Below are 24,088 nucleotides of genomic sequence, written 5' to 3'. Positions count from 1 at the left end.
AACCCATTTTCTTCAAGGGATAATAAAAATGTCCTGATCTTGGTCTAATGTCAGAATAAACACAACAAAGCAAAAAGGAACTTTCCTGTTCCCGTTCACCAGGACACCAATTCGATATGTTCACCCCATTCCTGCCACTGCATTACCACTTCGATATTGTGGCCACTTCCCTCAGAAGATGTTTTCTTCAGCCGGTCTGGAGGTTGCTGTGCTGATGCATGTGGCAGCAGTGCCCAGCGCTGCTGTTAAATGACGTATTTTCCAAACCATTCAGCAGCACTGTGAACTCTAACCCAGCTGTGAACATTCACACAAAAGAGCTGGAACTATTCTTTGTGAATAAAAGGCTCAAAATAGAGTTTCTAACTGTGTTATTCAAACGCAAGATCCAGTGCAGTGGAAAATATCTCTGAAAGCTCACTCATTGCATACTTAAAGAATACTGTTATTTCTCTTCAATTTATGAAGAAGTCACTCACTTGTACATTCAAATAACAAATGCATATAAACAACATATGGATATGCACATATTGTGCATATAAACTCACAGCTAGATATACATAAGATCCACATATTTGTGTGTGTGTGTGTGTGTGTGTGTGTGTGTGTGTGTGTGTGTGTGTGTGTGTGTGTGTGTGTGTGTGTGTGTGTGTGTGTGTGTGTGTGTGTGTGTGTGTGTGTGTGTGTGTGTGTGTGTGTGTGTGTGTGTGTGTGTGTGTGTGTGTGCGTGCACGCGTGTGCGTGCACAAATCTGCACAGTGCATCAAAATATAAATGCACCCTGCCTCAGAATTAGATGCAATAAGTCAGCATAGATATGATAAAGGCATTTAAGAAACACATGAATATGCGGTGAATGGTGGGATAGGGATTATGTTCGGCATAGACACTGTGGGCCGAAGGGCCTGTTCCTGCGCTGTACTGTTCTATGTCCATATTCTAGATGCAAGTTTTCTCCAGTGAGAAAAAAACCCCACATAAACTAAAGCGAAAATAAAATAGTGCAGATGCTGAAGATTTGAAATACAATCAAAAGTTGGTGAAAATGTAAGTGTCTGTGGAGAGTGTCAGATGGCCTAAGTCCTTTATTTAAAATCCAGCAGATACACAAATAACTGATTCATAAACGTAACCTGCAAAACAACCTCTTGCTACAGCTACATTCCAGTCCTGGGATGGCTACCTTGCATTGAGGTACTCACTTTGGATCCTGATAGAACAGCACAGCATTCCAGAGATTTCCCAGACCTCAGCTTGGAAATTATACGAAAGAAGCATCTAACAAAGCAAACCATGTAATTTGTTTTAGATCAGGAAATGTTTATATATTTTAGAGTTTAGAGATACAGCATGGAAACAGGCCCTTCGGCCCACGAGCCCACACCAACCATTCACACCACCGTTCACATTCACATTCACTGACCCATTCACACTGGTTCCATGTTACCCACTCTCTCACCACTCCTTACACACGGTGCAATTTACAGAAGCCAATTAACCTACAGCGTGTATGTCATTGGGACGTGGACAGGAACCTGATTACTCAGAGGAAACACAGGCAGTCACAGGGAGAACATGCAAACTCCACATCGACTGCAACCAAGGTCAGGATTGAACCCTGGTGTCCGATGATGTAAGTCAGCAGCTCTACCAACGGCACCATTGTGCCACCCATTTAATTGGTTTAAGTGTCCGTGATTAGGTCTCGACCTAAAAAGTCACCATCTCTCTGCCTCCATAGATGCTGCCCGACCCATTGAGTTCATTCAGCAGTTTGTTTTATGCGCTTTTTAGTGCCTCAATGCTGTAAAGGTTTTTTTTTTACATTTTTGAATACCTCCTGACTTTGTTGTTTAATGTTTATTGATGCTAATTCACAAATATCCATTTTCAGTTACAGCTTCATAGTTGTGTGCCTCGACGGGGCAAAGCCACTCAGGAATTGCAGGAACACTGACATTTTATAGTGGGAGCACCTTCCCCGGAAAGACAGTAGTTGCTCATCATCACCTTCCCTGGGGTTATTAGGGATAGAGTATAAATGACGGCCACTCACCAATGTCTACCTTGCAAACAAAAATCAGAATACTGTGGCCTGGACTATATAAATGAGCCAGGAGGGAAAGCTGTGCCCAAAGGCAAGCTGGAAGAAACAAGTGTGACTATAAATGGTGTCTGGAATGAATTAGGACAAGGCAGCAATTTTGGTAAGCTTCCAGTTAATGGTACAGGAAAGAAAATATCCACCTCCATTAAATTTATCATTACCTTTTCTGCAGAGATCAACCTCGTTTTCTCCAGCTTTCCACATTACTGAAACATGTCATCCCCGCTCCTGTTCTACTAAATCTCTTCTCCATTCTGCAAGTGAGTTTTTGTCTTCTTGCATTTTCTGAATCCTTCCTCTTTATTAACATTACTCTCAATTTGGTTTTGATGGCAAACTCTGAAATTGCATTTGAATTCCCAATACCCATCCATTTATCGAAATGATGAACAACCTTAATCCCTGTGAAACACCACTGCCCATCTTTTGACAGTGTGAATAAATATCTTTAACCTTTAATCACAAGTTCCTGTTACTATATCAGCTCTGCAACTGGCCACATAACATGCACGCACTCTGATTGTAGTCATAAGTCTATGCAGAATGTTTTATAAGTCATTGTAGCAAACATCCGCTACATTATTTGTGACTTCTCTTTCTGTTCCTTCTTCAGAGCATCCGACTCAGACTGTCCATTTCGAAGGAATCGGCAGTTATAGATTCTCCTGAAGTCCAAAGTGCTGATCACACTTCTCATAAGAAGGAACTTTTTCATGCTAATCCAACCTATAATCCGGAGGTGCAAGTGACTGAAGATGCTGGAAACCTGAGTGAAAAATGAACTGCTGGAGGAACTCAGCAAATAACCATATAACCATATAACAATTACAGCACGGAAACAGGCCATCTCGGCCCTACAAGTCCGTGCCGAACAATTATTTTCCCCTAGTCCCATCTACCTGCACTCAGACCATAACCCTCCATTCCTTTCCCATCCAGGGAGCATCAGTGGAGGTAAATGGATGATGTTTTCTTCACCGCTCTTCTTCAAACTGACTGGTTTTGGTACAACTTTATAAAACATTGGTTAAGCTGCGGTTGGAGCATTTTGCACAATTCTGGTGAATCTAATGAGCATAAAAATCTGTGGATATGAGGAACTGCAGATGCTGGTTTACAAAAATAGACACAAAGTGCTAGAGGAACTCGGTGGGTCTAACATCATCTCTGGAGAACATGGATAGGTGTCGTTTCAGTTCAGGACCCTTCTTCAGATTGATTGTGGCGGGTGGGGTGGAAGTGGTAAAGAAAGCAGGAAGAGAGGAGGGGCAGCAACTAGTGAGTGATGGGTGCATACATGTAAGGGAGGAGTTTGTTAAGTAGATGGTTGGACAAAGGCCAGAGATGAAAAGACAAAAGGTGTGAGATAAGAATGGAAGAAGTGTGAAATGTGAAGCCACAATTTGTACTTCTACTATCTTTAACTCACACCTTTTGTCTTTATTATCTCTGGCGTTTGTTCAACCATCTGCCTATCCTATCCAATAAAACAACCTCACTTCTATCAGCCTATCATTCAGCTTTGTCATTCCCCTCGTCTTTTCCAGCTCTCTCTACCAGACCCCTTCGCTCCCCCACTCCCCCCCCCCCAACCCAATCTGAAGATGGTCCCAACCGGAAATATCACCTATACATGTTCTCCAGAGATGCTGCCTGGCTCGTCGAGTTACTCCAGCACTTTGTGTCTAACTATGCCTACACTTGATGTTAGTATTGGTATTGGTTTATTATTGACACATGTACCAAGAAAAATATTTTGTTTGTGTGCTACCTACTCTAATCAGAGAATATTAATGAAGCCATACACCAGTACCAAAAAGGTATAGCGATGAACAAAATATTACAGTGGAGAATATATTTGCTCAGCATTGTAGTGTAACATTTCCAGAGTCTGACGGTAAGGGGTTTCAATGTTTTCCATCTTCTGCCCGACAGGAGCAGGGAAGAAGGAATGATCAGGGGGAAAAAAGTCCTTGATTATGGTGGCTGCTTTCCTGAGACAGCCTGAAATGTAGATGGAGTCAAAGGAGGGGAATCTGGTCTGTGTCATGGACTGAACTACATCCACAACTCTCTTGTAGTCTTGGGCAAGAGCTGTTCCCAAACCAAGCTGATGCACCCCAACTGGATGCTTTCTATGATGCATCTGTAGAAATTTATCAGAATCTTTGGAGACATGGTGAATTTTCTTAGCCTTCTGAGGAAGTAGGGTAATCAGTGACCTCTTTTGGCTGTAGCTTTTTTTTGGTACTGGGATTAGCAGTCTTCTTAAAGTTGGTGGGGAGATCATAATGATACTGGACTTTCTAACCAACAGACCCCAGTCTGTGAGGTTAGACAAGCACACCTCTTCAACCCTCACCCTGAACACCGGCGTTCCTCAGGGCTGTGTGCTGAGCCCCCTCCTCTACTCCCTCTTCACCTATGACTGCACACCTGTACATGGTACTAACACCATCATCAAGTATGCAGATGATACAACGGTGATTGGCCTCATCAGCAACAACGATGAGCTGGCTACAGGGAGGAGGTCCAGCACTTAGCAGCATGGTGCGCTGACAACAACCTGGCCCTTAACTCCAAGAAGACCAAGGAGCTCATTGTAGACTTCAGGAAGTCCAGAGGTGGCACGCACACCCCCATCCACATTAACGGGACGGAGGTGGAACGTGTTTCTAGCTTCAGGTTCCTGGGAGTCAACATCTCCGATGACCTCTCTTGGACCCACAATACCTCTACTCTGATCAAGAAGGCTAATCAGCGTCTCTTCTTCCTGAGGAGACTGAAGAAGGTCCATCTGTCTCCTCAGATCCTGGTGAACTTCTACCGCTGCACCATCGAGAGCATCCTTACCAACTGCATCACAGTATGGTATGGCAACTGCTCTGTCTCCGACCGGAAGGCACTGCAGAGGGTGGTGAAAATTGCCCAACGCATCACCGGTTCCACGCTCCCCTCCATTGAGTCTGTCCAAAGCAAGCGCTGTCTGCAGAGGGCGCTCAGCATCGCCAAGGACTGCTCTCACCCCAACCATGGACTGTTTACCCTCCTACCATCCGGGAGGCGCTACAGGTCTCTCCGTTGCCGAACCAGCAGGTTGAGGAACAGCTTCTTTCTGGCGGCTGTCACTCTACTAAACAACGTACCTCGGTGACTGCCAATCACCCCCCCCGGACACTTATTATTTTTTTTTAATTCAAATCGTTTGCTATGTCGCTCTTCAAGGGAGATGCTAAATGCATTTCGTTGTCTCTGTACTGTACACTGACAATGACAATTAAAATTGAATCTGAATCTGGATAATGGAGTTGTGAGAGGTTAAAGAAGTCTGTGAATACTTTGTCAGCCGGTCTGCACAGGTCCTGATGATTTGGCTGGGGACTCCATCTGGGTCAGTTGCTTTCTGCGGATTCACTCTCAGGAAGGCCAATCTTACGTCAGCCACAGTGACCATTGGTACAGGCGCACCCAGGCGGGTGATGCTCCTCCACCGATCTTCAGTTCAAGGCAAACGTAGAATGCATTGAGCTTATTGGGAAAGGATGCCTTATTTTCCAATGATACAGCCCAGCTTCACTATGTAGCCTGTTATAGCATGCATTTGACGTAGCTATGGGACTCTCTTGGCATCCCTCTTGGCATCCTTCATGGCTTTGCGGAGGTGATAAATACTGTAGATTTATTGCACCACTGATATGAACCATGGCTGCATTTCCAATTTGACCTTGCCAGCTGTTGAGCTTTACTCATTCAGACTTGTTTTCCGTATAGTTACTACAAATCCAAGATCAAGCCAGATAATGGGTGCGCCTGTCTGTAAAATAAATATTAGAATAGAATAGAATAGAATAGTTTCTTTATTGTCATTGTAAAATAAATATTCTGCCTAACCCTTGGAGCAAACAAGTTTAGAATGTTGTTGATGCTTCTGCTCCTAAATCCATCACATGTGCATAACTACAATTCCATTAGCCTTGGATATAGATTAAATAGTCTGATAGGTACATCAGTTGTTAATGCTCGATGACCCATCCTGTGGTTGAATGCCAGCAGCTGATTCATTGAGAAGTCATGTATTGTCTCAAGTCCTTATCAAGGCATCTGAACATACCTGAGGTTGGTGGCTCCGGGCAGTTCATGTTTTTTACTGTTCAATTTGTTAACAATAATAAGACTGATTGGAACCCAAAGCATGTGGGCCCTGAAGATCTAATCTGACTTTTGTTTTTTTGTAGTATTTGACATTCTGCTGGTCACTTCCATCTGATCCGCAATGGACGATTCACATTGTGATAACCCTTCTTCAGACAGTGGAACACTTCCTGAATGTACAGTATGGATACATGATTGCATGTTGCACTAGACTTTGGTAGTTCCAAAATCCCAGTCTTCATGTGTGATCGCTGATCTTGTCTGCAAGGAGGAAGAACAATAGAAAAAATTCTTGCTGCTGACTTAGTGCAATGGTGTGATGTGTTGAGCAAATGAACATCTCTCCAAATTGGGCCTGATTTAATTACGTAAATTAGGACTTCTTATTTTAGCAGAGGCTGATTCAGAATTCATTATAAGCGCACTTTCCATATGTGGACTAAAATAAGTAAAATTTGTCTTTGTGAGGGCAGGAAAAGTTCCTGTAACTGTAACCCCAAAACTCTTCTGGCAGTCTGGGGAAGGGTCCCTGATGCTGTGTAAGAAGGAACTGCAGATGCTGGTTTAAACCGAAGATAGACACAAAAATCTGGAGTAACTCAACGGGACAGGCAGCATCTCAGGAGAGAAGGAATGGGTGAAGTTTCGGGTGAAGACCCTTCTTCAGATACTATTTGACTGACTGAGTTCTTCCACAATTTTCTGTTTTTCTTTCAGATTCCAACATCTACAGTTTTACTTGTCTTCCATTTTTTTTCCTGGAAATATTTTACATTGCAACATTTTGTAACACCAAATTATTGGACAAATCATTGGGTGTCGGGGTGGTGGGGAGAAGGCAGGAGAATGGGATTGAGAGGGTAAAATAGATCAGCTATGATCAAACGGTGGAGTAGATTTGATGGCTGAATGGCCTAATTCTGCTCCTATAACATTAACTTATGAATCTATGAAATCCTTTTGTTGGCGATTTTAGTTTTCTTATGGGATGGACAATAGACAATAGACAATGGACGATAGACAACAGGTGCAGGAGTAGGCCATTCGGCCCTTCGAGTCAGCACCGCCATTCAATGTGATCATGGCTGATCATCCCCAATCAGTACCCCGTTCCTGCCTTCTCCCCATATCCCGTGACTCCGCTATCTTTGAGAGCTCTATCTAGCTCTCTCTTGAAAGTATCCAGAGAACCGGCCTCCACCGCCCTCTGAGGCATTCAACATATCTAAGATCTAAGCACTGTTCATTATGTTGATAACCAACTCTATATATTGAAGGCACATAAAAGAGTCAATGACTTTACAGTGAATGTTCGCCAATCAAATGTTTGCTGAGTAGCTATGAGACTAACTATCATGGGGTTCTTTTATTTGGATCAAATCAAATTGAAGGCAGATTTAATTGAGGTGTGTGACATGAAGCTGATTCAGGATGAATAAAGGATCTATTTTCAGATTCAGATTCAAATTATTGTCATATACATCAAGCTGCAATGAAATTCCTTGATCACATGAAGCACTCTACTTGTGTAGAAAGAAACTGCAGATGCGGGTATATACCAAAGAGAGACACAAATTGCTGGAGTAACTCAGTGGGTCAGGCAACATCTCTGGAGAAAATAGATGGGTGGCATTTTGGGTTGGGACCCTTCTTCAGACTAAGCTCTCTACTTGTTCCTTGTAGAACAATCAGAAGGGAGGGGGCGTAGAAATAAATCATTGGTAAAAGGATTTAGAGGGAATTGAAAAAAAAAATGATTTAACTGAACAAGTGTTGGGAGTCTGGAACTCACTGCCTAAAAATGATGTATGAATGTTTCATCACATTTAAGAAGGACCTGGTTGAAACCTTGAAGACCCATAACCTATCCACATTTGGACCAATTGCTGGGAAGTGGGATTCAACTAAAATCCATTTTTGGCTAGCATGGATGTGATTGATTGAATGGTCTCCTGATCTGACATGCATGTATATGATTCTACATTGGAATCTATCTGGTGATAAATTGGCAACCTATTTTCTCCATTTTAATTCCCATGACTTCCAGGGAAGGAATGCCAGAACATTTATTGCATTCTGTTGCCACTTTATTCAATAATAGTCAGGGTCCCTGCACCAGCTGATTGATTCAATTCAAGTCTTGCATTTCCCAATTCAGTCATAGGCCAAAGAACTGTTACTTCTTTGCAGTAAGCTTCCCTTTGGTATTTTATTGTTGAGAAATGGTTTATTAATTCAAGGCCTTGCTTCCAAATGCCAATTCAAAATATGGACCAGACAGTGTTAACAAGAAATGGGAACCAATGCAAATGAAAGCAAATGAATAGACTATTAGAAGCATGTATGATTGCTTATTCTAATCATTTGAGATGTCAAGGTGTGTGTGGGTATTGGTGAACATTCTACAGTATAGAAAAATGAACAATGCCTCAAAATATAATGATTCAGTGAAATCCCATTTTGTTTGCTGAATGTTTTGGGGGAAGAAGGACAGTGAAGCAATGAGTTGTTGGATACCTTTGAGGAAAGGAAGCCGTTTAATAAAAGATCACGCAGAGAGTTAAACAACACACTGACCAGAATCCTTTCTCTCTTGCTTGAAAATCCCAGTAAATATCCAGGTTACAGAATCCAAAATGTGAAATGGGACTCATAAAGAATTAATTCATTGAAGGACAATGAACAGAAAACAGGGTGAAAATGAAGGCAAAGGATTACAGCGTTGGGGCCAGGTATCTGTCCAGTCAGGGGCCCCTTTAGAAAAGTTGCTTTAGCCAAGAGGTAGAAATCGGGGGGGAAATCCATTACTTAGTTAGTGGGCCTCTGGTCTTACATGCCAGTTATACCTCTGTGTCCTGTTACTAGGTTGCTTAGCGAGGGCAGCATCACCCCTCATCTTCAGTCTCATGAGTCTGAAGGGCTCAGACCCAAAGCATCGCCTGACCATTCCCTCCACATATGCTGCCTGACCTGCTGAGTTCCTCCAGCACTTTGTGTTTAGCTCTACAAGTTCTTCCTTTTCTAACACTTCTGCCTCATGACACTCCTGCCAATGGGAACAGCTTTGCACTATGTATTCTGTCTCCACCCTTCTTAATTATAACATCTATATCAGATCTCATCACCATCTCCTCTACTGCATGGTCTACCCACAGGACTAAAGTTCCTCAATCCAAAAATAATTTTAGTCATTCTCTTCTGAACATTGCTCCCTCACTTGCTGGAGGATAGTGAGATCAGCGTGGAGTATATTAATGTGCTAGGGTAGCTGGAGATCAACCAGGAGGTGACATTGGGTCTCTTGGGATACTGAGTTGGATGATCAGCCATGATCATATTGAATGTCGGTGCAGGCTCGAAGGGCCGAATGGCCTACTCCTGCACCTAATTTCTATGTTTCTATGATAAGCATTAAAGTGGACAAATATCCAAGATGAGATGGGATCTATCCCAGGTCATTGAAAAAGGCAAAAGTGAACATTGCAGGGGCCTTGATGAAGATCTTTGAATCCTTTCTAGCCACATGCAAGGTTCCAGAGTGTCCAGTATTGTTATTTTATTTTAAAAATATTATAGACATGATATAGACATGATTCAGGAAATTACAGGCCGATGAGCCTCACGGGTCAGTGGTAGCGAACCTATAGAAGAGGAATTTTGGGGATAGGATTTATCTGGATTTGAAAAAGAAATGTGAAAATTCAGAACAATCAGCTTACCACGCCCAAGGCAGGTCACGTCTTACTACCTCGATTGAGTTTTTTGAGGAGGTGATGAAGATTGATGTGATAAGGCAGTGGGTGCTGTCCCCATTAATTTTTATTAGACAGGATAATGTCCATCATGACAGGCCAATGCAGAAGATCAACGGTGGATGCGATCTCACTGGCTTTCCACTCCGCTCATCATGACCACTTGGACAATAAAAACTCATATGTCAGGCTGTTATTCATTGACTACAGCTCGGCATTTAACACAATCATCCCCTCCAAGCTGGTTACCAAACTCTCAGAACTGGGTCTCTGCACATCCCTCTGCAATTGGATCCTCGACTTCCTCATTCACAGACCACAGTCTGTCTGCATTGGTGGAAATGTGTCAGCCTCGATAACAATCAGCACAGGAGCAACTCAAGGCTACGTGCTTAGCCCCCTGCTGTACTCACTCTATACTTATTACTGCATAGCCGGTCATAGTGCGAACTCCATCATCATGTTCGCTGACGACACCACCGTTGTGGGACATATCACGGATGGAGATGAATCAGAGTATAGAAGTGAGATTGACCGTTTGCCCAAATGGTGCCAGCACAATAACCTGGCTCTCAACACCAGCAAAACCAAGGAACTGATTGTGGATTTTGGAAGAGTTAGGATGGGGCCCATAGTACTGTTTATATCAACGAGTCGATGGTGGACAGGGTCAAGAGCTTCAAATTCCTGGGCGTGCATATATCTGAAGATCTCTCCTGGTCCGAGAACACGGATGCAATTATAAGGAAAGCGCATCAGCACCTCTACTTCCTGAGAAGATTACGGGGAGTCGGTATGTAAAGGAGGACTCTCTCGCACTTCTACAGGTGCACAGTAGAGAGCATGCTGACCGGTTGCATCGTGGCTTGGTTCGGCAACTTGAGCGCCCAGGAGTGGAAAAGACTACAAAAAGTTGTACATACTGCCCAGTCCATCATCGGCTCTGACCTCCCTACCATCGAGGGGATCTACCACAGCTGCTGCCTCAAAAAGGCTGCCAGCATCATCAAGGACCCACTCCATCCTGACCACTCACTCAACTCCCCACTGCCCTCAGGTAGAAGGTACAGGTGCCTGAAATCTGCAACATCCAGGTTCAGGAATAGCCACTTCCCCACAGCTATCAGGCTACTAGACTCAACTCATACAAAACTTTGAACATTGATAGCCCATTGCACTTTATCTGTTTATTTATTTAGGTGTGTGTATATATATATATTCAATGGTATATGGACACACTCATCTGTATTTATGCCTATTATATTCTGTTGTACTGACGCAAAGCAAGAATTTCATTGTCCTATCTGGGACACATAACAATAAACTCTCTTGAATCTTGAATATTAAGATGCAAAAGATCTACAGTGACTTGATAGTTGGATTTGAACGGCCTTAACCATGGCAGACAGTGGGTAGTCGAGGAAGGGTGTTATTCTGGCTGGAAGTCTGTTAACAGCCGTGTTCCACAGTTGTTTATACTGGGACCTCTGTATTTGTGATATGTATAAATAACCTGGATGTAAAGGTTGATGAGTTGTCTGCAGATTACACCAAAACTGGCAAACAGTGAGAAAGGCTGAGAAAGGATACAGCGGGATTTAGATCAGTAAAGGGACTGTCCCACTTGGCGACCTAATTGGTGAGTTTAGAAGAAGGGAGAGTTTGAAAAAATGTCATGCTGAAGACCTCCTTCGACTATGTAGAAGACCTCCTTCGACCTCCTTCGACTATGTTGAAGACCAGCTTCGACTAGCTTCGGGAAAACTGGACACCGAATAGTGGAGAGTGAAGACGACCTCCTTCGATCTCCTTTGACCTCCTCTTCGACCATGATGAAGACTAGCTACGACTACCTTCGACTACCTTCGACTACCCTCAATTACTTAGACTAACATGCCAACCTACTACGACCTACTACGACTTAACCTATGAGTAAAAAAAAGTATCGATTTTTTTCCATGGCGACCTTTTATTACTCGCGGGCATTTTTCAACATGTTGAAAAATACGCCGCGACCTAGCTAAGGCCTCGAGTACACGGGGACTGCTCTCGAGCATGAAGGAGAGTTACAAAGACCTCCTAGGACCTCGTGTCGACCATGCTGCGAGTACAAGTCGAGGGCAAACTCGCCAGAACTCACGGATTAGGTCGCCGCAGTGGGACAGCCCCTTTACAAACACAAGCAGAGAAATGGCAAGTGGAGTTTAATCGGAGCAGTGTGTAGTGTTGCACTTTGGGAGGTCAAATGTAAGCAGAAAGTACACAGTTAATGGCAAGATCTTTTACAGTATCGATGGGCAGAGGAATCTGTGGTCCAAGTCTATAGATGCCTGAAAGTGGCAACAGAAGTAGAGAGAGTGATAAAGAAGGCATTGGTTGGGCCATTGAGATTAAAGGGCCTGTCCCACTTACGTCCTTCGCACGCTAATTACGTGACCTCGTGGTCGCGTTGAGGCACGACGGTCCAAAGAAGGTCGAGCTCAACTTCATTCGACCGCACAGCCGTCTGGAGCGCGTGACGTTATTTGAAGATGGACGCAAAATGCAGGAGTAACTCGGCACATCTCGTATGTGTATGTGACGAATAAACTTGACTTGACTTGACTTGACTTGACTTAACTCAGCGGGACAGGCAGCATCTCTGGAGAGAAGGAATGGGTGATGTTTCGTGTCGAGACTTCTTCAGTCTGAAAGAAGAGTCTTGACCCGAAATGTCACCCATTGCTTCTCTCCAGAGTTGCTGCCGGTACCGCTGAGTTACTCCAGCTTTGTGTCTATCTTCAATTTTCTTGGCCCCTCTCTGGGAGTAGAAGTGGGGGCGGATCCGGACCGCAATGGCCATGAGTCCCAGGCTGAGCTCGGCGATCGTTTGCCTGCTTCTGCTGCTGTTGAAGGTGAGACGTTGCGTCGCACCAGGGTCTTGGGCCTGTCCCACTTTGGCCGTCAGTTCCGCAACAGGCCGTTGGCACGCGAAGGTTTTGTTCGCTACAAAAATTTCAGAGCCCCATGCGATGTCGCGCACAACTACATACCCCTCTGCGCTTCTCAGGGGGACCGGCCCCGCACGGCCATACGATGCCCATGCGCCTTAATTTGCGTGCCAAGGACATGTAAGTGGGACAGGCCCTTTAGAGTCAGGAAGTCATGTTGTAGCTTTATAAAACTTTGGTTAGGCCTCATTTGGAGTATTGTGTCCAGTTCTGGTCGTGCCATAACAGGAAGGATGTGGAGGCTTTGGAGAGTCTTGTTCCCAGGATAAGAGTTTCAAATACTAGATGTTAACTGTTCCCCTTTTCACAGATGTTGAGTTTTCCTGGGATTTTCTGTTTTTATTTTTCTCATCGGGTCACTGAGGTGTCACTGTTTCCAGAAATTTGCTGCTGCACCCAACTGCATCCATTGGATCTCATGCATATTTTTATGTTCAGGGGTTGTAAAAGTTCACAGTTAAAGCAAAAGTTTCCCTCTCTTTTATTTTTAAAGTAGATGTTGCTGGAACAGCCACCATTTATTACCAACTCTCAACACCCTGAACAGGTCACTTCAGAGTCAGCCACATGGTAGGTCTGGAGACCTATTTAAACCAGACTGGTTAAGGATGGCAGGTTTCCTCCCTAGAAGGACATTAGATAAGTTCTTGCAATTCAGTAATTTTATGATTATCATTACTAAGACTAGCTGATCATTTTTTAAATTCCAGATTATAAACTGGTTAAATTTGGCAGTTGCCATAGAGGGATTTAAACTAAGATCTCTCAGGTGCGAGTCCAGACTCCTGGTTTGCGAGCTTAGTAAATGAACCATTTCACTGTCTGCGTACCAGAAAAAATAGGCAATGTTTATTGTGTGAAGTGCAAAGAGCGAGAAAGGAATAGGGAAGTTTGAGCGGAAAATTTGGAATTTTTAAAATAAATGTATAGAATGTATAGAAGCCCTCATGAAAAGATACTGTCCTTCTGGTTATTATTCTGGTGTGCCCAGTTTGGTGTAAGGACAACGTATAATAAAGCCAAGAATTCATTAAATCTCCCCTCTCTACCCCACCCGCCCACAATGCTGCAATATCCTTTTGATTGATGGAAAAAGAGCCATTAAAATGTTAATTGACCTCTGCACCAAGTCCCTAGGTGTTAAAGAAGGAATAAGAAATTGCCTCCGTTTCACTTTCATGGTTAATAACCAATTGGTTTACAAGAAATAACTTATATTTTACACAATGCCTTTCACGATTTTGCAATGTCTTAAAGTAAAGTTTACTTTAATTTTGTTTAGTTTAGAAATACTGAATGACACTTCAGCCCACCGAGTCCACACCGACCACTGACCACCTGTTCACACTAGTTCTATGGAATCCCACTTTTTGCATCCATTCTACACACTAGGGGGAATTTACAGAGGCCAAACCTACAAACCCGCATGTCTTTGAGATTCTTTGGGAGGAAACAGGAGCATCCATAGGAAATCTACAAGGTCACAGGGCAAACATGAAAGCTCCATATCGACATCACCTGAGGTCAGGATCAAACTCAGATCTCTGGCATTATGAGGAAGCAGCACTTCCAGCTGTGCTACTGTGCCACCAAAATGAGTTGTAGATCATTCAGCGCACAAACAGGTCTTTTCGCTCATCAAGTCTATGGCAACCATTGGCCACCCATTTACATTATTTTATTCACCCCACAGTCTCATCAACACCCCACAGATTCTACCACTCACCCACACACTAGGAGCAATTTGCAAAGGCTAGTAAACTCACCAAGCTGCAAATCTTTGGGATGTGGGAGGAAACCATTACACCCAGAGAAATCTCACATAGTCAGAGAGGGAGTGTGCAAACTCCGTACGGGCAGCATCGGAAGTGAGGATGAAACCCAGTCACTGGGGCTGTGAGGCAGCAGCACTACCAACTGTGCCACTGTGCTATCCTATCCCATCTCACAAGGTAATTCACAATCAATGATGGGGTTTTAAAAATGTTATTGCATTGTAGGAAACGCAGCAGTTAATTTGCGTGTTGCAAATGCCCTGCGTTGTAAACTGCAAAGGCCTGGTTGTCTGCTTTAGCAATGGGACATGTTGGTTGACACATCAGTACAATCATCTTGCTCCTCTCTAAATTACTTTAACAAGATCTTTTACATCAATCCCAAGGGAATAGCTAAAACAATTTAACATCTCCAAGAGATGGATGAGCCCTGTTAGTTCAGATGTTAAATGAAATTAGGAGTAGGATTGACCCCTCTTACCCCTTCACACCTGTCCATCGCCACCCCCACATCCCCAACCAAACACCTTAAGTAGAATGAGGCCAGGATTCACACATGACAAAGAATTTCTGAATAGGAGCGGGTGCCTGAGCAAGACGCAAGGCTGTAAAGGAAAGGGGAACAGATTAGAGAGGGTGGACTGCATGATAAATCTGCAAGCTATTGTGAAGCAGTAAAGGTTTCACCATTTGCAATATAAATCACCCTCTGACATTTGTGTTTTATACCCAGAACCCCACATCCTCTGACAAATAGATTCAATCGGGTGTTCATCTCCAAGAGTCTCGTAATATCTGTCTCAGCAAACAATTGCGTGTAGCACATCTGACTGAATTTGTCTGCTACTATCCATAGATAAGAATCCTATCTATCACCCAGAGAACATTTTTATGTATGAAATACAGCAACTACAAGCAGATGCATGCACAGTATTTGTTCAAACACATGATTTCTATCTGGAATCCCATTAACTCAGTAAATACTGAGTTATTCTAGAGAACGCAGGCTGACAATTCATTAGTACCTCATGAAATGGGCAGGTAACGTTAAACGAATGACCTACTTGATATGGCGTTACACATACCGATTGTGGCTATGCAATTATTAGGGAGTCTGTGAAATATCAATGCACAAGCTTTGCGAATTCATGGTAATGAATAGGTTGCAATGGTCAGATGCTATCTAATATTTTCTACTTTCATTTCATTTTTTAAAAAATTGTAGGCACATTGAAATAATGGAGGTGGGTGACGAGAGTGTGGAGCATTCTGCATTTCAGACAATGAACATCAATATTGTGCAGTGTAATCAACTGCAGTCTGCTAATGCAGAGTAAATGCGCTACCAGGGATAGTGGTGGAGGCAGATACAATAGTGGTGATAGAAGACTTTAGATAGGCACATGGAAATGAAGGGAATGGAGGGACAGGGATCACATGCAGGCAGAGGAGTGTATTTAAATCTGGCATTCTGTTCGGCACAGACATTATGTAGCAATGTTACAAAATTTTGAGATTTAAAAAATCAAGTCTGCAATTTATCCCATCAGATAAAGCATAACAATAAGTTTAATTTGACACCTAATTCACTTTCATATCTCAAGTAATAAAAAAGTTATGGCCATTTTCATACTCGGAAATTAGCATCTTGTTCCCTATTGATTTTCTATGGACATAACAAAAAAGCTGTGATCGTGGACAGTCAAAAGCCCATAACCTTCTTAAAAATTAAGAGAACTGAATGAAATTTTCAGTTATCATAGATTGAAGCATTCTGAAACAAATATAAAATAATCTTACTTGGATGACCTGAAATTAAAGCATATAATTAGTTAGTTACCCAATTGTAGCTAATTTCAAACTTCAATTACTAGATCTAAACATCTATCCATTTCTTAATAAATGATTAACATTTTTAAATAGCCCAAGTGTCCAAATAATATTCACAAATAATTCACAATAAAACATGATTTTTAAATCTCATTTACATCAATTTATAGGCCAAATGGAAGGAATTTAGTGTTCAATTGCTGTAAATTAAAGTCAATTTAAATCGGCTTTCTAGTGGGATCCTGTGAACGCGCTGGTTTAGAACGTTCACATTGCGCTGGATTTGTGCCCTCAAATGCCCAGAAAAATACTGCGGGATATAAAGAGCCCAAAATGAACTACTCGCTATAGAAAACTTTATATACAGGGTTCTTAAGAAGCCCCTTTTAATGTAAAAATAAGGTACATACCTTTAATTGTTTGCTTTATAAAACCCTGGGGCTGCGAGAGGTTGCGAGTTTAGAGAGTGATTTTTAAACTACTATAACTATTATACAAGGCCATAAAAACTAATAATACCTTTTGCGACGGGGTTTTTCAGCGATTTTCCGTTAATGATTTACTAGGCTGAACATTTTCGATTGCAACAGCCTAGTAAAAATCGCGTTTTAAACCCGCCCCCTCTAAACAGCGGCAAAATCACACACACGGGGTAGGGCAGATTCTCAGCCACGATTCAGGTAGGTTTTGTAACATACCTACATTATGGACCGAAGGGCCTGTTCCTGTGCTGTACGGTTCTATGTTTTCGCTGTAATGCTTTTTTCCACAGTATCTCAACACTGCATTCAAACTAGCACACTGCATCCTGTGCAGCACCTACCATCCTAGAGAAGTAAAACCCTGTGCATTCTTTAAAAAAATAATGTCCGGGGCAGTATTCCTTCCATTGAAACCAACCTCCCATCCTATCCCAGCCCCCACTGTGATATTCAAACTTCCTCATGGAAAACCTTGTTCAACGAATTCTTCTCTTACCCTGAATCCTCAATTCCATCCAATTTTCAGTTTCCGACCAAGATGTTCAGTTTAGTTCAGTTTAGTTTATTGTCACGTGTACCGGGGTACAGTGAAAAGCTTTTATTGTGTGCTATCCAGTCAGCAGAAGGACAATACATGATTACAGTCGAGCCATCGACAGTGTATACACACATGATAAAGCGTTAACGTTTAGCGCAAGATGAAGCCAGCAAAGTCCGATCAAGGATTGTCCGAGTCGAGTAGTCTCCAATGAGTAAGATAGTTAAACCACACTTGACGCAAATAGGCTGTGGAAGCAGATGCAATAGAAACAGTTGAGGGGCATTTAGAAAAGCACATAAACAGGTGAACAATGGAGGGATACAGACCATATACAGGTAGATGTGTAGTTTGAATTGGCATCATAGTTAACACAGATCAAAATGTAAATAAATGCAAATATCATAAATCTGAAATAAAAGATTGAAGGTTACAAACCAAACTGAAGTACATTGGTTTAGTAAGGGTGGGTACTTAATGGTCAGCATGGATATAGTGGGGCCCAAAGGACTGCTTGTATAGTGTATCACCGACTCTAAAAATGCATGAGTATGAACATCTTTACTTCTCTCCACTCTTTAGGCTTGAATGTGTATTAGACAAATGCTCTCAAGAGAGAGAGTCAGGGGTGAAAAAGATTAAAGTATTAGAACAATTTATGTTCAAAAGATTAGGTAGATTACTTTGCTGACAAACCTTTAGGAAGTGCCATTGTTATCCCTCAGTTTAGTGACAGCTACCCAGTGCTCAAAGGACTGCAGTTCTTTGAGTGGCCTTTTGTATTTTCAGGAGCAGTGAGAACACAAATAACATGAAGTGAGTGACAAATTTGGAATACTGATGGTAAAAGCATTGGCCTTGTAATGCTAAAGATGCCTACATACTTAGAGATAGACAATAGATAATAGACAATAAGTGCAGGAGTAGGCCATTCGGCCATACAAGCCAGCACCACCATTCACTGTGATCTTGGCTGATCATCCACAATCGGTACCCCGTTCCTGCCTTCTCCCCATATCCCTTCACTCCTCTATCTTTAAGAGTTCTATCTAACTCTCTCTAGAAAGCATCCAGAGAATTGGCCTCCACTACCTTCTGAGGCAGAGAATTCCACCGATTCACAATTCTCTGGGTGAAAATGTTTTTCCTCAACTCCGTTCTAAATGGCCCACCCCTTATTCTTAAACTGTGGCCCCTGGTTCTGGACTCCCCCAACATTGTTTTCAGCCTCTAGCATGTCCAACCCCTTAATAATCTTATGTTTCAATAGGATCCCCTCCCATCCTTCTAAATTCCAGTGTATACAAGCCCAGTCGCTCCATTCTATCAACATATGACAGCCCCACCATCCCAGGAATTAACCTCATGAACTTACGCTGCACTCCCTCAATAGCAAGAATGTCCTTCCTCAAATTTGGAGACCAAAACTGCACACAATACTCTAGGTGTGGTCTCACTAGGGCCCTGTACAACAGCAGAAGGACCTCTTTGCTCCTAAACTCCTCCTCTTGTTCTGAAGGCCAACATGCCATTAGCTTTCTTGACTGTGTGCTGTACCTGCATGCTTACTTTGGGTTTCGGCCCGAAACGTTGCCTATTTCCTTCGCTCCATAGATGCTGCTGCACCCGCTGAGTTTCTCCAGCTTTTCTGTGTAACCTTCGATTCTCCAGCATCTGCAGTTCCCTCTTAAACACTGCTTACTTTCAGTGACTGATGAACAAGGACCGCTCTATCCCCTCTCCTCCTCCCCTCTCCATCCCCTGGATCTCGAGGTTGCTGTTCCTCTCCCGTCTTGAGTGCCCCAGAGGAGCATCAGCCGTCGGCACCCTCAGAGTCAGGCCTCGGATCAGCTCGGAAACACCAGCAGCTACGGCCGCGCCGGCATGTGGGCAGGAGGGGGGTGAGCGGGTGGGTGAGAGCTCGGAGAAAAGACGGGGGAAGAGCTCTGGGGGAGAGAGGGATATCATGGGAGAGGAGGGCAGTAGCCAGCGAGGGGGACCAGAGGTGAAGGGGCTGGAGCTGCAGGGCGGTGTGATGGCGGTGCGTTTGGGACTCACATTGGCGCTGGATGCTGTCCGCCACCGGGATCAGACTGACCGCTTTCCGTTTAGCGACATCTCCCGCGTCTGGCCGCTTCCGGTCCCTCTGAAAATTGTGTCGGGTTGGAGACTTCCGCCAGCCACCCACAGCGCCCCTATGCTCCAGTAAAGACGCGATGGCGCAGGCAAAGGCGGACCGTCCAGCGGAGTGTTAGGAGAAGAGACCAATCCGCGTGGCGCTGACAGGAGATCGATTTGCGCAAGCACGGTTTTTAAGATTTTTAAGCCTCGCTAACTTTTACAATATGCCACTGATTGGAACAAAACTTGAGCACTCGCACACAGGAGAACGGTGAATGAGCTGGTGAAAATCATAGCGCTATTGAGTACCGTTTTTACGCAACTAGAAAAACCGCGCAAACCGGAAGAGCGAGATAGATAGATAGAGTTTAGATAGAGATAGATAGATAGATAGATAGATAGATAGATAGATAGATAGATAGATAGATAGATAGATAGATAGATAGATAGATAGATAGATAGATAGATAGATAGATAGATAGATAGATATAAAATTAGTGTAAATGGGTGGTTGATGATCGGTATGGACTCAGTGGGATGAAGGGTCTATTTATATGCAATATATTTCTATGACTCTACGACTCCAGAATGTCAAACATATGAGATACAACACAAACAGGTCGTTCAGTCCATCAAGTTCGTGTTGACTCTCTAGCCCTCATTTATTCAGTGATTCTCTAATGCACTTGGTCCTAACCAATAGGTTTTCTGCTGACTATCACAAAAAATTAGATTATCCAGTTATTTATCTCATTACTTGCTGTGTGCAAACTATCTAAATTAACTTAAATTTGTTGCTGTATTGCTTCTATCACAACAATAGGGATTACCCTCCAAAGTTATTCCGTTACACTGTGGGAGTGCATCAGAGGATGTGTTAAAGAAGAACATTTTTTTTCTCTTGTTTTTGAAGATGATTTGATCTGTGGATCACACACCACAGAGCATGTTAAGTGCTTTAAGTCAGTATCTGCTCTGATCAAATGTGCGAGGCCGTCGGATTTAAAGACAAATAAAATAGAAAAATGTAGCTTTCTAAGCTGATTTCTTCCTGTCTTTTTCCAATTTAATTGAAGCCCAGTTCAAGGTCCTTAATTTCAGATAGCACAAAGTCAAGCAAATTCCTCATTCCACTTTTTTTTCTCTCTCTCTCTCAAATGCCTGCATCACAAAACCTATTATTAACCAAGAGCAAAAGTGACATCCCTTGAAAGTGCAAACGTTGAATATTTTTATGCGACGGGAGATAGAGAAAATACCTTGAATTACCTGCACTGTCTGTCTGGAGGCACTAAGCAATGATACATCATCCCATCCATTCAACAACCCATTATCACTTGCCTCCCTCCCCATTATTCTCCTTAAACCTTATCAACAGTTACCATCACCACAGATGCTTGAATGGAGGCCTTGTAATTGTCCTGGATACCACTCCACAGCACCTCGAACCGTCAGAGCAATTTCGAGAAAGGTCTGGGAAGTAGAGACTCGCCTGTGGCTATAGGTACTTAATAGGATACATTTTCACAGCTAAATGGAAAGTTTCTTTATTTATTGCCTGCTGTTTAGCTCACTATTAACTGCAATCATGTTTTTTATTTGGACGCTGAATCTCCATACCTAGGTTGTTCCAAAGTGACCCAGATAGGGGGGAGGGGGACTGATGATGAATGCTGAAATGTAGGGAAAGTTACTTTACTTTTATTCTTAAGGTAATTGTCAATGTGTAATATTTCAAACTTGCTTCAGTTGATCTTAACATTTCACCTGAGTAATTGCAACTCCAATTAAACCATTTTGACTCATCCCATCCCAAGCATTTCCTGTGTCCTACACATCACTCCCCCATCTTCTCTCCTTCTGAAAATGAACCCATCTCTCTCTCTCTCTTTCCCAGTTCTGCCAAATTTGCACAGTTTCTTTTTCAACGGTCTGACTTGCTGGTTTTCAATCACTTTTTGTTTTTATTTCAGATTTCCTGCGTCTGCAGTTTTAATTCCCTTTAAATTAAATTAAATTAAATCTCTCCCCTCTCACCTTCAACCTATGCCCTCAAGTTTGTGATTGCAAATGTGCATTCACCCTATTTATTCCCCTCAGGAATAAAATGGGACCTGGACCACTCTTGTTGGGAGCTGCAAGCAAAAATGCAGGACTGGTATTCACACCACTGGAAGCACGCTGGTGCTTAGTCTCCACAGAGGGCAACAGAAAAGGCTGCAATGGAAGAAAGTAAAGCACAGAGGGGAGGGAGAGAGACATTCACCTGCCCATCTGACCTGACTTTAGGAACAGTTTCTTCCCAGCTGTTATCACGCAACTGAACGATCCTCTCCCCAGCTAGCGTGTAGTCTTAACCTTCCATCTCCTAATTGGAGAGCTTGGCACTAAATGTTGTACTTTTTATCCTTAATCTGTGCACTGTGAATGACTTGATGTATTCATGTATAGCCTTCAACTGGATAACACACAAACAAAAGCGTTTCACTACACCTCGGTACATGTGACAATAATAAACTAAACAAAATTAAACAGCCGAAATGTGTCGGAAGGAGCTGCAGATGCTGGTTTAAACCGAAGATAGACACAAAAAGCTGGAGTAACTCAGCAGGACAGGCAACAACTCTGGAGAGAAGGAATGGGTGACGTTTCATGTCAGGACCCTTCTTCAGACTGGGGAAGGACTATATTTTGTGTCTATCTTCATCATAAATTAAACTGACCCCATTCGTCAAGTTGCCCATGCCACAGTGAGCTTTGGGCTAAGTAAAGGAGTGAGTTATCATAGTGTGAGGCTCACAATGGATTTTCATTAAAACACTGATCAGAGAAAGGAGCTCCAGGGAATTACTTAACATGATGCTGCCCACTGAAAAGTCCAGAACAAAATAGATTATCTAAAACAGGTGGCTCAACTGAGTCACTTGGAAAAGAAAATGACATGTATTGCTGAGGACAAGATGTTAATGCCACTTTTTCAATCTCAATCCGACACACATGCTCCTGATCTTGTATGTATTCCTTGTTTGAGGTCTGGAGTCAGACCAGAATTTATTTCTCATCTTAAGTGATCTTGAACTTAATGAGCTTATTAGGAGTAAAGCATATTGGTGGGTCTACATTCACAGACAAGCCTGACTGAGTCGGGAAGGTAAGATTCCTACCATGATGGACCAGGGTTTTTATAAAATTGGTAATTTTATCATAACCCTTACGTTAACAATTTTCAATTTCCTTATTAAACTCCAGATCATTCGCTGAATTTAACTTCCACAGCTGCCATGATTTGAACTCGGATGTCTCAATTGTTAGCCTAGACCTCCGGATAACTAATCTAGTAGTGTAACACTCACACCATACCTAGAGATGTGAGCTAGTAGTGGCAGGTCATTGTTTCACAGAGAAGCTCCAATCTCTGTCAGCTGGAGAGAAAATACACATTGTGTGACCGATCACAACATCACCAGGCAAATGTCAGCACCTCCAAGCGAAATGGGAGCACCAGTCAATTTCCCTAAGTTGCTAACTGACCTGGAAATGATTGCTAGTATGAAGTAATGTGTGCAAACTGGTTTTCATGAAAGAAAATCTGCAAACGGGTGCAATTTCTAGGCAAATGAGTGGTTTTGGCAGTCAGACAAAAACAACAAACAAAATCTAAGAAGTTTATTAAACATAATAAGGTGTCCAAAAGCAATTCAAAGGAAAATTGTCAGATTAAATTAAAAGCAAGTTACAACAATGAGACAAGGAAGTTACGAGAGAATTCTTGAAACGTTTTTATCTCTTCCCTGTACGGGGGGGGACCCGACTTTTTCCTTGTCGAGTCTCCGTTGCCATTGTCGTTGGGCCTAACATCATGGAGCCGGCGGCCTCCAACTGGAATCGACCTGGGGCTCCAGTCGTGGAGCCTGCGGACTCACCATCTGGCCAACTTCGGAGCTCGGCTGCAACCCGACTTGGAGCTCGGAGGCTTAGGCGGCAGGCCCTGTGGACGGTAACTTCGGGAGCTCGCGGGTCCCTGGTTGGAGGCCGCTTTTCGGAGCTCCTGCAATGGCAAACTTCGCCCGCCCGAATCAAGGGGTTTAAATCGACCTGGAACGAGGTCTTACATCACCCGGCGCGGTTTAAACGGCCGTGGGATTTACCATCGCCCACCGGAGGGGCTCCAACATCTAACTTCAGGACCCCGATCGGCTCGATATAGCAGTTTGACTGCTTGACTGCAGGAGAGGAATGGGCACAGAGAACGGGGAAGAGATAAGACTTTTGCCTTCCATCACAGTGAGGAGGTGTTTGGGGATTCACTGTGATGGATGTTGTGTGTGGAATTGTGTTCAT

The sequence above is a fragment of the Leucoraja erinacea genome, chromosome 14 (genome assembly GCF_028641065.1).
Source record: "Leucoraja erinacea ecotype New England chromosome 14, Leri_hhj_1, whole genome shotgun sequence".
In the NCBI taxonomy this organism is placed as follows: Eukaryota; Metazoa; Chordata; class Chondrichthyes; order Rajiformes; family Rajidae; genus Leucoraja; species Leucoraja erinaceus.
Note: the sequence above shows the minus strand (reverse complement) of the source record.